We start from the raw sequence: 12,657 nt of genomic DNA on the forward strand, positions 1-12,657 counted from the left end.
AGGAAAATTGTGTTTGTTCAGGTACAGAATTGATTTTTCCCCAGTTGTTTGCTAAGTGACGCATCATTAATAATTGCGTGAAAATACTTCAGAAAGACAATAGAGGTTGGTATAAAAATAGCCGTTTATGAGTCTACAATGAAATTGATTGTAATTTTATTAATATTAAACTTAAATTAATTCCATAGAATTTCTAAACTTAATTCCCACGCAATAATCAATCTCACAAATTAAAATTGGAATCATTGATTGGTTACATTATATAAAAGAAGAAGAGGCTAAATACGAGGATGGTACCTGACCCAACAACAAAAATAATTTAATACCCTTTTTATAATAAGAATCGTCAGGATCCTCAAAATAACCATTAACTGCCGACATCACTTCATTGTTGGAAAATCATTGTCCACCGAGCCATTTCTTCAAGTCTAGGAACAGAAAATAATCCGAGGGGGCAGAATCTGGCGAATAGGGTGCATTAGGTAGCAGTTCAAACTTTAATTCATTCATTCTGATCATTGCAATAATGGATGTGTCAGCTGGTGCATTATTTTGATGAAACAATACTTTCTTCTTAGCCAAATGCGATTGTTTTTGCTTGATTACGTCGCTCAAACGTTGTAATAAGTTCGCATCATACTCGCCGTTGATATTTTCTACTTTTTCAAGATAGTCAATTAAAATTATCCCACGCGCATTCCAAAAAACTGCGCACAGCTTTCTCATGTCCAACGTTTCAGTTAATATACAAATTACGGCACTTTTTGAAATACTTACTAGCTGCTAGCTAGCGCAATTTCAGTCGACGATCATCCAGTACCACTTTGTAGCTTTTCTTCAACATTTCTGGAGTCGTCACCTCATTTGGTTAGATGCTGGTCTTCGCAGGGAATACTGCCTCGTTTAAATTCTGCTACTCAATATTTTACTGTTGATAACGAAGAAGCAGTCTCAACCAGGGTTGAATCTAGTTTAGTTTTTATATTGGTTGTGCTAAAGCCTTTCTAATAAAACATTTCACTGAAAACGTTCATTATTGTTAACTGCCAAACAAATTCTAAACAACGTAGCGTCTTCAAACTTGAAACATATACTGTATATATTGTGTACTTTCTAATACAGTGGAAATTTTTCAATCAACTACCGCTATATCTAAGTCAGATTAGGTACGTCTGGGACCATCCTCGTATATATGTAAACAGCATGGAATATAAATAAAACCCCTTGTTTGGCTAAAGCTCATTTTTATATAGGTTAAACTTATCAACGAGATACATCCGGACCAAATAAACCTGTTATGGAATCCGAAACATCAACGACAGAACGACAGCCAAAAATTATCATTGATGATATCAATCTTCCGCCTACCTGTTATCCAACCTTACTTTCTTTTAATATAACCTATACCAATAATGCTAACTTTCCGAAAAAAAAACAAATCGTCAATTATTTCCCTAACGCAGACTCAGCATCTCGCATGCTTTGCAAGTTCTCTGTAATACAAGTCCATGAAAGGAGATCACAAATAACAGAAACGCCCGAAAACACTGAAAAACTAATTGAAAACTCAATCTTAATGAGCATATATCTTACCTAAGAACCCCTAAAGCAGAGCAACGAGCGAACGAGGGAGGGGCCTGCAGAAAATTAGGTTGCAGCTGGCAAAAACGAAATTTCGCGTGTTACTAAGAAACCAACGACAATATGAGCTTACTTGCAGAATATTTTGTTTGTGGCTATGCTTTCCTGCCCTCTGTTGACAGAAACCAATTGTTTCTTGAATATAAACAGTTGTTGCAGTGAATGTTGGAAACACTAAGCTCACGTATGCTTAGTGGATATATTCCAGATTTGAAATATTTATTTAGACTTGCTGTCACTGATATTGAATAAAAATATCCTCTTTCTGTTAAGCTTTTAAAGTTTACATTAACTACACCTGTCTCTGAGGCTATTTGTGAAAGTTGGGACACACTAATTGTTTCCGTAACACTGAAACAACCAGCAGCCAGTGACACCTCTGACCTAGAGGAGGTAACAAAATATTTTTAAAGTTGGCTCTATGTAGCAAATAAGGTACTAGTTTTTATAAAAACTTTAAACCAGCATCTAAACTTAAGCAAATGTAAGAAGTGATTGAAAGAATTCAGAATGAGTTGAGTGACACAGCCTTGCCATTTTTTTGATACTTGATATATCTAACTTACTCTATTTAAGATATTATGTGTATTCCAACTCCTATGTAGGCAAAGACCATACATTAAGTATTTGTTTTTTGATCATTAAATATTAATTATTCAATTTTATATCTGTATTTTTACTTTTTTCCTAATCAATACTCGTATGTCTTTTAAATATCTTCAAACTTCGGGGAAACGCAGCAAATCCACAAATAATGCACAAAAAATAATGTAATTCCTGCAGAAAGTTTTTAAGGTATTATGGGTCTGTCGCAAAAAGACCAAGAACATTCTGCTTTGGGGCTTAGAACTACATTATTGTTACAATATAACGTCAACCTGTATCGTAAGTTTTGAATAAGCTATTTAAAAAATAAAAGTATCTATTTACTTCAAAATGATCTTCACAACAAAAGCGATTACTTATACTTGATACAACAGTATTCCTTCTACTGTCACACCATGTTTTCCATAATTTTTCTTTCTTAAAAATATTTTATTTGATGCAGTTATTAGTGTTGGTACATTTTGATACAATATAATATTTATAACGAATCTTTATCGATCCAGGCTTCGACATCAACAACAAAAAATACGACGAGATACAAGTTATAAAACAAAACAATGTCTTAACTATGTTTACATATTTTTCAAAAGGATTTCGTTCTAATAGTAAGTATAATATAGGATCGGAATGTCAACTCTTCTAAATGCATCATGGTAAAAGAATTTCATCTCCATCGTTAAGATATGAGTCACGACTGTCTGTTCGTAGTTTCGTGCTACCTACCTGCTGCTTAACCGGATGATTTAGGATGAATACCAACAAAACATTTCCAAATAATCATTGAAAGTTTGATTCTACTAAATCTCGCAGAATCAATCGAATCTTTTTATCCTTTTTACCGAAACTTTAAAAAGGAAGGTTGAAGTAATTTTCATTAAGAACCAATCGCCAAAAGTGACCAAGGAATACTATCTATCAATATTTGTCCGCGTACGACTTAGTAAATATGAATTGTTTCTATGCTATTATGAACCATCTGAAAAATTTTAGATTTATAAATCAATATTAGACTGAAATAAACATGAACAGAACAGAAACGAGTATACACAGTGCAATAATACTCTCAACATCTAAAAAGAAACTAAAAAAAAGGTTTTAAATTTAAAATAAGTGCCAAGCTATGTACGTCTTTGCTAGCTCTAGAACTGATCCGAACACCACGAGAATCATTCTCTTGGTGGTAGAAAGACTGACCAGCATATATTGAACCGAGCTCATGAGAATATGTCCAACGGCTACACAAGAAGTAACTAGGACCTGAATACCATAATATAAATAACAGAAATACCATCAAATAGTATACGAAAGTCTCCAAAACAGCAAACAGAGCTGGAATAGGATTGTGTGAGATCAGAATTAAACACTCTGGAAACTTGGACTATACACCAAGTATTTTTCAAGTAGAAATATAAACAATTGAAATATTCATTTTGGAAAAGAATGATTGCAAACCAGAGATTATTAATTTATTCGATAGCCAAGCAATTATTAGAGCTCTGAGCCCCAATATATATGAATAATTTAAATGGACAAGGTAACCGAATATAGTTTCTTTCGAATGTAACAGAGGAAACATTAGAAAATAAAGTTAAGAGAGCAGGAGATATAATCTCTATCTACAATATCTCGAGGCTCGAGAGGCTACTCCAGAGCATATGAAACAGGAAATGAAGATCTTTGGGAACTGAATCCTGAATTTTGTGAGAGCAAAGCCGAACTCATACACATACTAAGTAGGTAAAGCAAAGATGATCTAAGGAGAGTTACTGGTACTGGTACTGGTACTGTCTGGTGAATTATCACCTAAAGAACATCGGAAATACCCATAATAGTTGTTGTCGTTTCTGCAAAGAAACAAAGAAAACAAGCAAGCGAGGATGTCCATCCACAATGGCTACGGTACTTACAATCACTAATTCTAAAACCAGAAGAGGTAAGTCAGATAGCATCCAGATGTACAGCACTTTGTAAATTCGAAGCTAGCGAACTGGTAAATAGTCTGGGATAAACAATAGGTTAAAAGATCGATTGACGTTTTTTATGCTCTAGTTGATCTAAATAGGAGGAGGAATAAATAAACAAGGAAATATATAATCAGGGCTGATGAAACAATATGCACATACCAACACTACCAAGTATATTGCCTAAGTGTTTCGATAACCAAACTATCGACTTCAGAATGCAAATATGTATACAAGATAAATATAATCAACGCTTCCAGAAAGTTTGATTTAGTTACGGGTGGTAAAACGAAGTGAACAGTAGGGAGATCCACATCTGCATAAAACAGTAAAAGTTAGGAATAAGAAACGCAAAACAGAGGAAGAGAAATTTGGCATAAAAGAAAATATCTGAATAGATATTAGGTGATAGAAAATGGGAAAAATTCTAGCTGAGTAAAATGAAAATCGAAATACGGAATTAATTCAGAGAAACAGAATCGAGCAAATGGATAAAATTGTAATTAATGAAGTGGCAGGTTTACACATTGAGAATTTCATATTTTATATTGAAAAAAAATGGACACTGAACAAGAAGAAGACTATCAGAGAATTCGAAGCTATAGAACTACAACATTCTACTTGTAAATCCCACTTACTATCAAGTTCTTATTTAAATTTTTATCTAATTTCTTGTAAATAGATTATTTACTTTGTGGTGAACTAAAGTTTATTCGTTGTGATGGGTACCTATATAGAGGAAATAATCAAATTATAAAGGTTGTTTCTTACATCCATCCAAAAAAAGGTTAAAATATAGGTCATGTTAATTGGAGCTAAAAGCATCAGCTTATATATATATATTTTAAAGCATGAATAAATTTGTTATTATAACCTACGGCACTACTGTAATAAAGCAGGGAATTGATGATAACAATTTTATGCCACTCTAGGGAAATCTTTCTATAAAAAGAAAATTGAATAAACTCTAATGATATTGTTATCTATTAATTAAATTAGAATGAAACGCAATTTTTATGATATGTTAACAATTATAATTTCAGTCTAGTGTATTTATGTACTGAGTGACTATCTAAAATGGCCGCCAGGAAGTATAACCGCATTATTGTAAATTGAAACCCGCTTTTAAGGAATATTCTCACATTACAAATCGCTAAAATGGTTACAGAGCATGTGAAAATATCAAGATATAACAATTATAATGCAATTTGTTCTGTTAAAATATATGCGCTGAAATATTCAGATAGAGACATCAAACAGTCATAGTAGAATCATTGTAGGGTTTCAAAAGTTTGATGAATGGTATCAGAAAAGAAACAAAACAGAAGATAAAAATAAATTACTTTCATTGGCCTTCACAGTAATCGCCATTGTATACAACACACAATTGATAACGTTCATAAAGCTTTTGAATCTGTCAACAGATGCATCATTCGAAATTAATCGCATATATGATGTCATACATCAGCAATTACTAAACAGTCTGTTTATACTACACCAACACACTCACAATTACACTGACTGGGGCGTGTTTCGATAACCAAGTTATCGTCTTCAAAGACTGAAGGTAAACTAGATCCACTTCAAGTGTAGCGGTAGTGTAAATTTAAACAGTGTCTTCAGTATAGATATCACCAACGGTTCCCGAAATTACAACAACAACACAAAACTAGAAATGTCACGTCGGCAGAATCACTCGTTTTATAAATCCAAATATAGTGCTCATTTAGTGCAGAAAATAGATATTTGGTGCTGTGATAGATGGACAAAAATAAGAACACTTGTTTTATAAATCAAATTTAGTGCACATTTAGTGCTTAAAATAGATATATGGTGACCAAAAATGAGCACACCTTTAATCACATTAGTACCACGTTATTATATAGTTGCGTCGATAGGCACGCGAGTTAATAATTTAGTACTTAATTACTGCTACCAGTACCAAAACGATTTTTGGAAAAAAAATTTTCCGTTTGTGATAGATGAATGATAGAATCGAAAGTCGTCACTATTTAGTGTCCAATTAGTTCTGTCATTGTAGCCAGGGATTTTAGTAGGAAAATTATTTTTCTTCTTTCAACAATCGCTCGTGAACGAAAAAATTGAAAGAAAGGTTTTTCATTCAAATAATTTTTCGACAAATCGATTTTGCACTCAGGATAAAATTTTTAAAACTCAAAAAAATGCATCCATGCCGTCTTAACATCAAAATAAAAAAAACAGCAGCACTAATTAGCACTAGAAAGTAGCGGTTTTCAATTCCACTAGTACCGATTTTAGGGTTCCTTTTCAGTTCTTGCGTGGTTATACACGCAGTAAATGATTTGAAAAAACTATAAATAAATCTTTGGTCTGAAAATCTTTGTATACACTTATTAAACACTAAACAGTGAGGTATTACAATTCCACTAGTACCCATTCTAGAGTCTCCTTCCATCTATTAAGACTGCTGGTTTCTTTATTTCAGCAGTTATTGATTCTTCAAAAACGTTGGCTCTAACGGCAGTACTAATTGAGCACTAAGTAATGTAGTATTTGAATTCTGTCAGTTCATATTCTAGCGCGTTATTCTTACCATAATACTGCTTGCGTCGCTATGTTCCTGCTGCATTAATTTATCACTAATTAGTGACTATTTTAAATTCGTTTTCCAACTTCATGACTGCTCGCGTCGTCACTAATTGAGCACTTGTGCCTCTCGCTGCAAGTCATAGCGTGGTCACGGGCGGTACAGTGCAATCTTAATTGAAAGCAGTGTTTTTATTTTTGGTCCACCTATCACAATATCAAATTTATGTTTTCAGCACTAAATTAGCACTAAATTTTGATCTATAAAACGAGGGATTCTGTTGACTCGAACTTTTCACCTTCACAGATCCCCCTTCTTCCTAGGGATGACTGATATGCCAAGAATCGGCGTACGCGGATTGCAAAGTGACCAGGCGCGTCATCGTGCATCAGAACCTAGTGTGTTCAACTATAGCCGAATACGCCGTCCTGTAGTAGATATTTATATAATGAATTATATTATAAAAAAGGAGTTATACATAAGAAAATAAAGCCTTCAATCAACGCCTGCAAGTGGATTTCAAGCATGAAGTGATTCTTCACAGTTACTTTATTCATTGGAGGTAATGTAACAAACACAATCCTTTGTTATATTTTTCATTTATCTTATTTTTTGCTTTTTCAAGTAAGAATATAACTACTATAGTTAAAATAAATACAGAGTATGTGATAAATAATAAAAATTTATTGTTATTATTCTTACCTATGATAAATAATCTGTTAATGTACTACATTTAAAGCTAAATAATCTATGCTACTCCTACCTTTTGCTATACATTTCGAAATAAGAGTTTCATTAAAATGATTTCGTGATAACGTAATATAGGAAAAAAGCTGTTGGGAAACGGACTACATAAAAAGGTTGACGTATGTAACATTTTTTCTCATGATTCCGTCTTGTTCGATTTTTTCAACCGACTACCACTTACTGACACATTTATCTGATTTATATCCTGTACGGCATATATCTGTTTTTAACCCCATGGAAATAAATCTGTCTACCTCATCTCCATAAAATGGTCGGAAATAAAGCATTACGAAAAACGTCCAATATAGTCCAGCAAGAGACAGTGTAAGATCTGGAAAGTATAATATTGAGCATACTTTAGAAGATGAGATTCATCCACATAAATTGTGGGTAATAGAGAGTACAGAAGAAAAAGAAATTCATCGGTGATTGCTTCTCAAACAAAACGGTATTCATTGATAATATATTTGAACTAAATCCAATAAAGTTATTACTTAATGACTTTTTTTCAAACCATAGCTTTGCTTATGAAATGTTTTCTGTGAATAAGAGGAGAGGAATAGTTCTCATGTCATTATTCTTGGAAAGTACAGGGTCATGTTCAAAGTAGTTTTCTGCGTAGAATTTGAACATGACATTTTCATTGGTCCATTCAAAGACATTTTTCGAATAATTGAAAATACTTTTGGCTAGTTTATGACTACTTTTGAGTCTTTGAATGAAAAAAATTACAGAAGGGAGAGGTTGATAATCTTCTAGAACACCCCACTATTGCATTAGCAATACTTCATGATGCTGGTACTCCTATTCTTCGCTAGTATCCAAGACTACTCCTCTGCTTTGTCTTTTTGTTTCTATTCCAGCAGAAACTTCCTCTTGTACTCCGTCATTGTTTGACAATGGTCATTGGTTTAAAATCTAGAAACCTACTCAAGGTCACCATTGTGCCACATTCATATCGTTTCTTCATGTTAAACGAGAATTTGTAGAGTTGAAAATTTGCTATTTAGATAAAAAAATGGAGCTAATAAATCCGACGTTCGAAAACTCTAACCCTAAATGATTGATTGATCTCCTACGGTGAACTATTTAATAAGATTGTAATGGTAAACCGAAAACCACTACTAACTAAATGATATTCCTCCCTCTCAGTTATAAATCACAAATTTAGGAATAAACTTTGACAATTAAATTGGATCGAACACATTAAGGACCTTGTCGTTAGATGTCAGAATGGACTAAACCTATTAAAAGTTCTCTTTTAGAGTGGGAATTTGACCAAGAGACTTTACTCTCAATCTACAATCGCCTATGCCTTCGCTAAAAAACAGATACTAAAATATTGCAATAGCGTTACGCATAATTACTAGAGCTTACAGAATATCTCCCTTCAAAATATCATAAGTAGAACTAGGAGAACCATGAGTAGCTCAAAGAAGACAACACCTAACATTGTCATGAGCTGGTACTATAAAGAACAACCAAAAATATATCAAAGCACGTTCGAATTCAGGAAAAAAGTCGACTATCCCTTCTAAATATATCAAAAAACTAGATATGTGGATTTCTCTCATTGTACAATTAAATATTGATGTACCTCCACCATGGCTGATTAAAACTTCGAGCATCGACACAAGTTTGAATATCTTTAACAAGGCCGAAAGTCCAGCTTCCATAATATATCAGAACTTTCCCTTGAAACTCTCCATGTATTCTAACTTCCATAAAATATACACTCATGCATCTCAAACCTCAAATGGAGTTGGGGCTGCTGTTATCACTACTTTGAAATATAAATTATCTGAGTAAACTCTGTGAATACAACAGAAATATATGCTATTCTAGAAGCTTCGGTCAAAATTAAATCAAAAAAGCTACAAGAAACTGTAATTATAACAAACTACTCAAATGCCTTCAGTTCATACAAACAACCCTCTTGAACTACAAATCAAGATTCATTTGCATCTACCACAAAACAACAACCTAGATGTAAGATTTTTGTGGGTTCAACTCAATTGAGGATGCTGACAAACACGCAAAAGGCGCTACGGTACGCAGTTATGTATATATAATGAATAGTGCGGTTTTTAGTGAAGTGAAAGCATATTTCAAAATGAAAATTAATCTTCAGTGGCAATCCACTGTTGAACACTGACTGCGAACATGCAATAATCACCCTAATAATTAGACTAAGACAAGGTTACATAAAAATTACGCATGAACATTTACGAAGTAGAAGCTACAAATCTTTGACTTGGGAATCCTCCCTAAAATTTGAGGACGCGCCGTGTTTAATGTTTTTTTGTTTAACTTTTCATTATAGCAGGTGTTATATTTACATTGTTTCTTTTGAATACTCTATGTTGTTTCCTTATTTTCTAGAACTTTTGAGAATTTCTTTTGGAATATTTATATAAGAACTTTGTATAACGCAATTTACTTAGTTTATTATAAATAGTCATAGTGAACAGACCGATATGGAAAGTAATCGAAGAATTTAAATGAATTATTTAAGTTAGTTAAGTGAATTATATAAATTAGTTAAGTGTAGTGTAAGGTATTTAAATAAATTAAGAACGTAAGAGACAGTGCCTAATAATTCACCCCACGAATAGAAAGATAAAGAAAGATAAATACGAAAAACATTACATTTTCAATAAGTAACTGTTAAAAAAGTCTAATTAATAAGTTGTGATTATATTACCAAATCCATCGCTAATAACCAACATGGTTGACGCGAGACAAAAATATATATTTTGCAATGATAACGTTTATTCTAAAGGAACTTTAAATATAAAAGAGTTACTTAAGATGACATCATTCATAAGTGAGAATGTAATATACCTCCAATGTAGACTTGTGCGATAATTTCCTTCTTACACAAAACATTTTTTCAAATTCGAGTCCAAATTTACTTTAAAGAAAATTGTTTTTCTAACTTTTAGAAAGCGAAATTTATGATAAGTATTTTTATTAATCAGTTACAGCTTTCATTTAATCAATCAAATGAATTAGAATTTTTTTTCTTACAAAATCAAAACATTTCAACTTATTTTGATTTTTACTCTGCTAGAACATCATTAGCAATATTACGCTCGATGGATCTACATGCTTTGATTAAAATACTTCTTTTTTTAATTCAAAAGAAGCGAGCAACTATCCAACGAGGAATTCTTTGATGTACCAGGCGGGAAAATAAGAACGACCCTTGGCTATATTACGAACGAATAGTACAGTTTATAGAGATAAAATGTTGTAGCAAGATTAACCGACAAAAGAACCTCGAAGTTATTGGTATATCCACAGCTAAATACAAATTTGAATTCAATAATCATATAAAAATCGGCGAAAGTTTCATTTTACATGTTACACGCCATCATTTTGAAGAAGAGGCAAAGAAAAGTGTAACGAACATTGACATACTTCAAGGTTATTTACAAAACAAACTGTTCCCTTGTGCTATTTGATACTGGTGACATAAGTTGGCTCTTGAAATTAGGAGGGCGATTTTACTAGTTAAAACCCGACTAAAATTTTTTGTGAGGACCCGATAAGGACCTTATTAGGTCATACAACAACCTGGTAAAGTATAGGTCGGGATAACTTGACAAGGATCTGATGAGGATGTAACGCAGGTGATTAATGTGGTCCTGATCAGGTTTACCTTATATGGTCTTTATCGGGATTACCTTATATGGTCCTAATCAAGATTGCCTCATAAGATCCTTATTGCTTTGGATTGCTTTAATCACAATTACTAAACATATTCCTGATTAGATTTTCCTTCTGATTCCTATGAGAATAAGAGCTTCACAAAAATTTTTCAAATTTTCAATATTCATTTCAATTTATTATCATAAAATTATAATTTTTACTATAATATACAAAATTTCAATGTTATAGACAAATTTCCTTTACTTGATCACTTTAAGAAGAATCAAAACTTTGCACATTTTATTTCTCTGTAGCCACGAGCCGTTGTTATATATAAAGAGTGATTTTTTTGCTGACAATATTGCTTTTCACAGATCAAGCGTGAATCGTGTCTTGTGTCATTATCGAACTTATTCAGTTTGGTTTATAATTTAATCATGAATCGACTTATGAACGTACAACGCTTGCAAATTATGGAATTTTACTATCAAAATTGGGCCTCTGTTACTCCACTACGTGGTAAATTTTGCGAAAGGATTTGGGTGTAAAACCTTATAAGATACGGCTGGTGCAAGAATTGAAGCCACACGATCTCCCACAACGTCTAACATTTGGTGAACGGGTGCTGGCAAAGTTGGAGGGAGATACATGTCTATGTCGAACATAGTGTTACTTACATAAAAAAAAAATTGAATTATAGAAAAATTTAATTGGTTGATCTACAACTTATTAAATAAAAATAAGAATATTTCCTTGAAGTTGGAAGAGTATCCAAATTCTAGCTTATAGTGAAAAACTTATATAAAGTGAAAACTTGTGTTATTCATAGAAACTCTATGAGAAAAGATGATTAAGATGAAAAATAAAAATCATCAATGAAGATATCCAGAGGACCGATATCTACGAATAACAACAACTGAGATTCTATCTTGATATAAATAAATTATGATATCAGAAATAATCAAAATTTCTGCGAGAATATAAACTATTTAAAATTTTTCATCCTCAATATTGTGCGCTAATCAATGCTTCTGTACATTATTTTATTGTTTTAGTTTTTATAGTGTTGACTATTTCCAAAATTTCGGTCATGGGCTCAAGAACCTCTCGTAGTTCTCGTAGCTTCATCGACTAAACCATGATTGAAAATGCTGCGAAACTTTTGATCAGATTTTCTACGCCATATTAGAGCACAGGAAAGTCATGGGTTTATGTCCATCAACTATCTTAGTAAAGGTAAAACAATAACAGAAGGATATTGCACATCATTGTTTAATGAGAAAAAGCAAGAAATTGCAGAAAAACAACGGCATTCAGAGAAAAAAATTGCTTTTCCGTGAAGACTTCGCTGATCGCCATTGATAAAATTCACGAATTGCACATTGAAATGGTGAACTTCCCACAATATTCACTAGATATTAAAGGATAATAATATTTATAGTGAATAGTCTTGTTTTTTTGTTAGGTCTAAAATTTTTT

General features: G+C 32.6%; 1 protein-coding gene across 3 annotated transcripts in view; it reads left to right on the forward strand.

Annotated features, from left to right (window-relative positions):
- Positions 1 to 12,657, forward strand: part of LOC130893595 (leucine-rich repeat-containing protein 24) — a 269,555-nt gene that overhangs the window by 65,706 nt on the left and 191,192 nt on the right. Inside the window, exon 2 of one of the 3 annotated variants that reach the window (XM_057799813.1) lies at positions 7,084 to 7,339. The exons of the other annotated variants lie outside the window; for them this stretch is intronic. The gene's annotated coding sequence lies outside the window, so the exon portion shown is untranslated. The remainder of the gene's footprint in view (positions 1 to 7,083; positions 7,340 to 12,657) is intronic. 3 annotated transcript variants of the gene reach the window in all.

This window comes from Diorhabda carinulata, chromosome 5, assembly GCF_026250575.1.
Source record: "Diorhabda carinulata isolate Delta chromosome 5, icDioCari1.1, whole genome shotgun sequence".
Lineage (NCBI taxonomy): Eukaryota > Metazoa > Arthropoda > Insecta > Coleoptera > Chrysomelidae > Diorhabda > Diorhabda carinulata.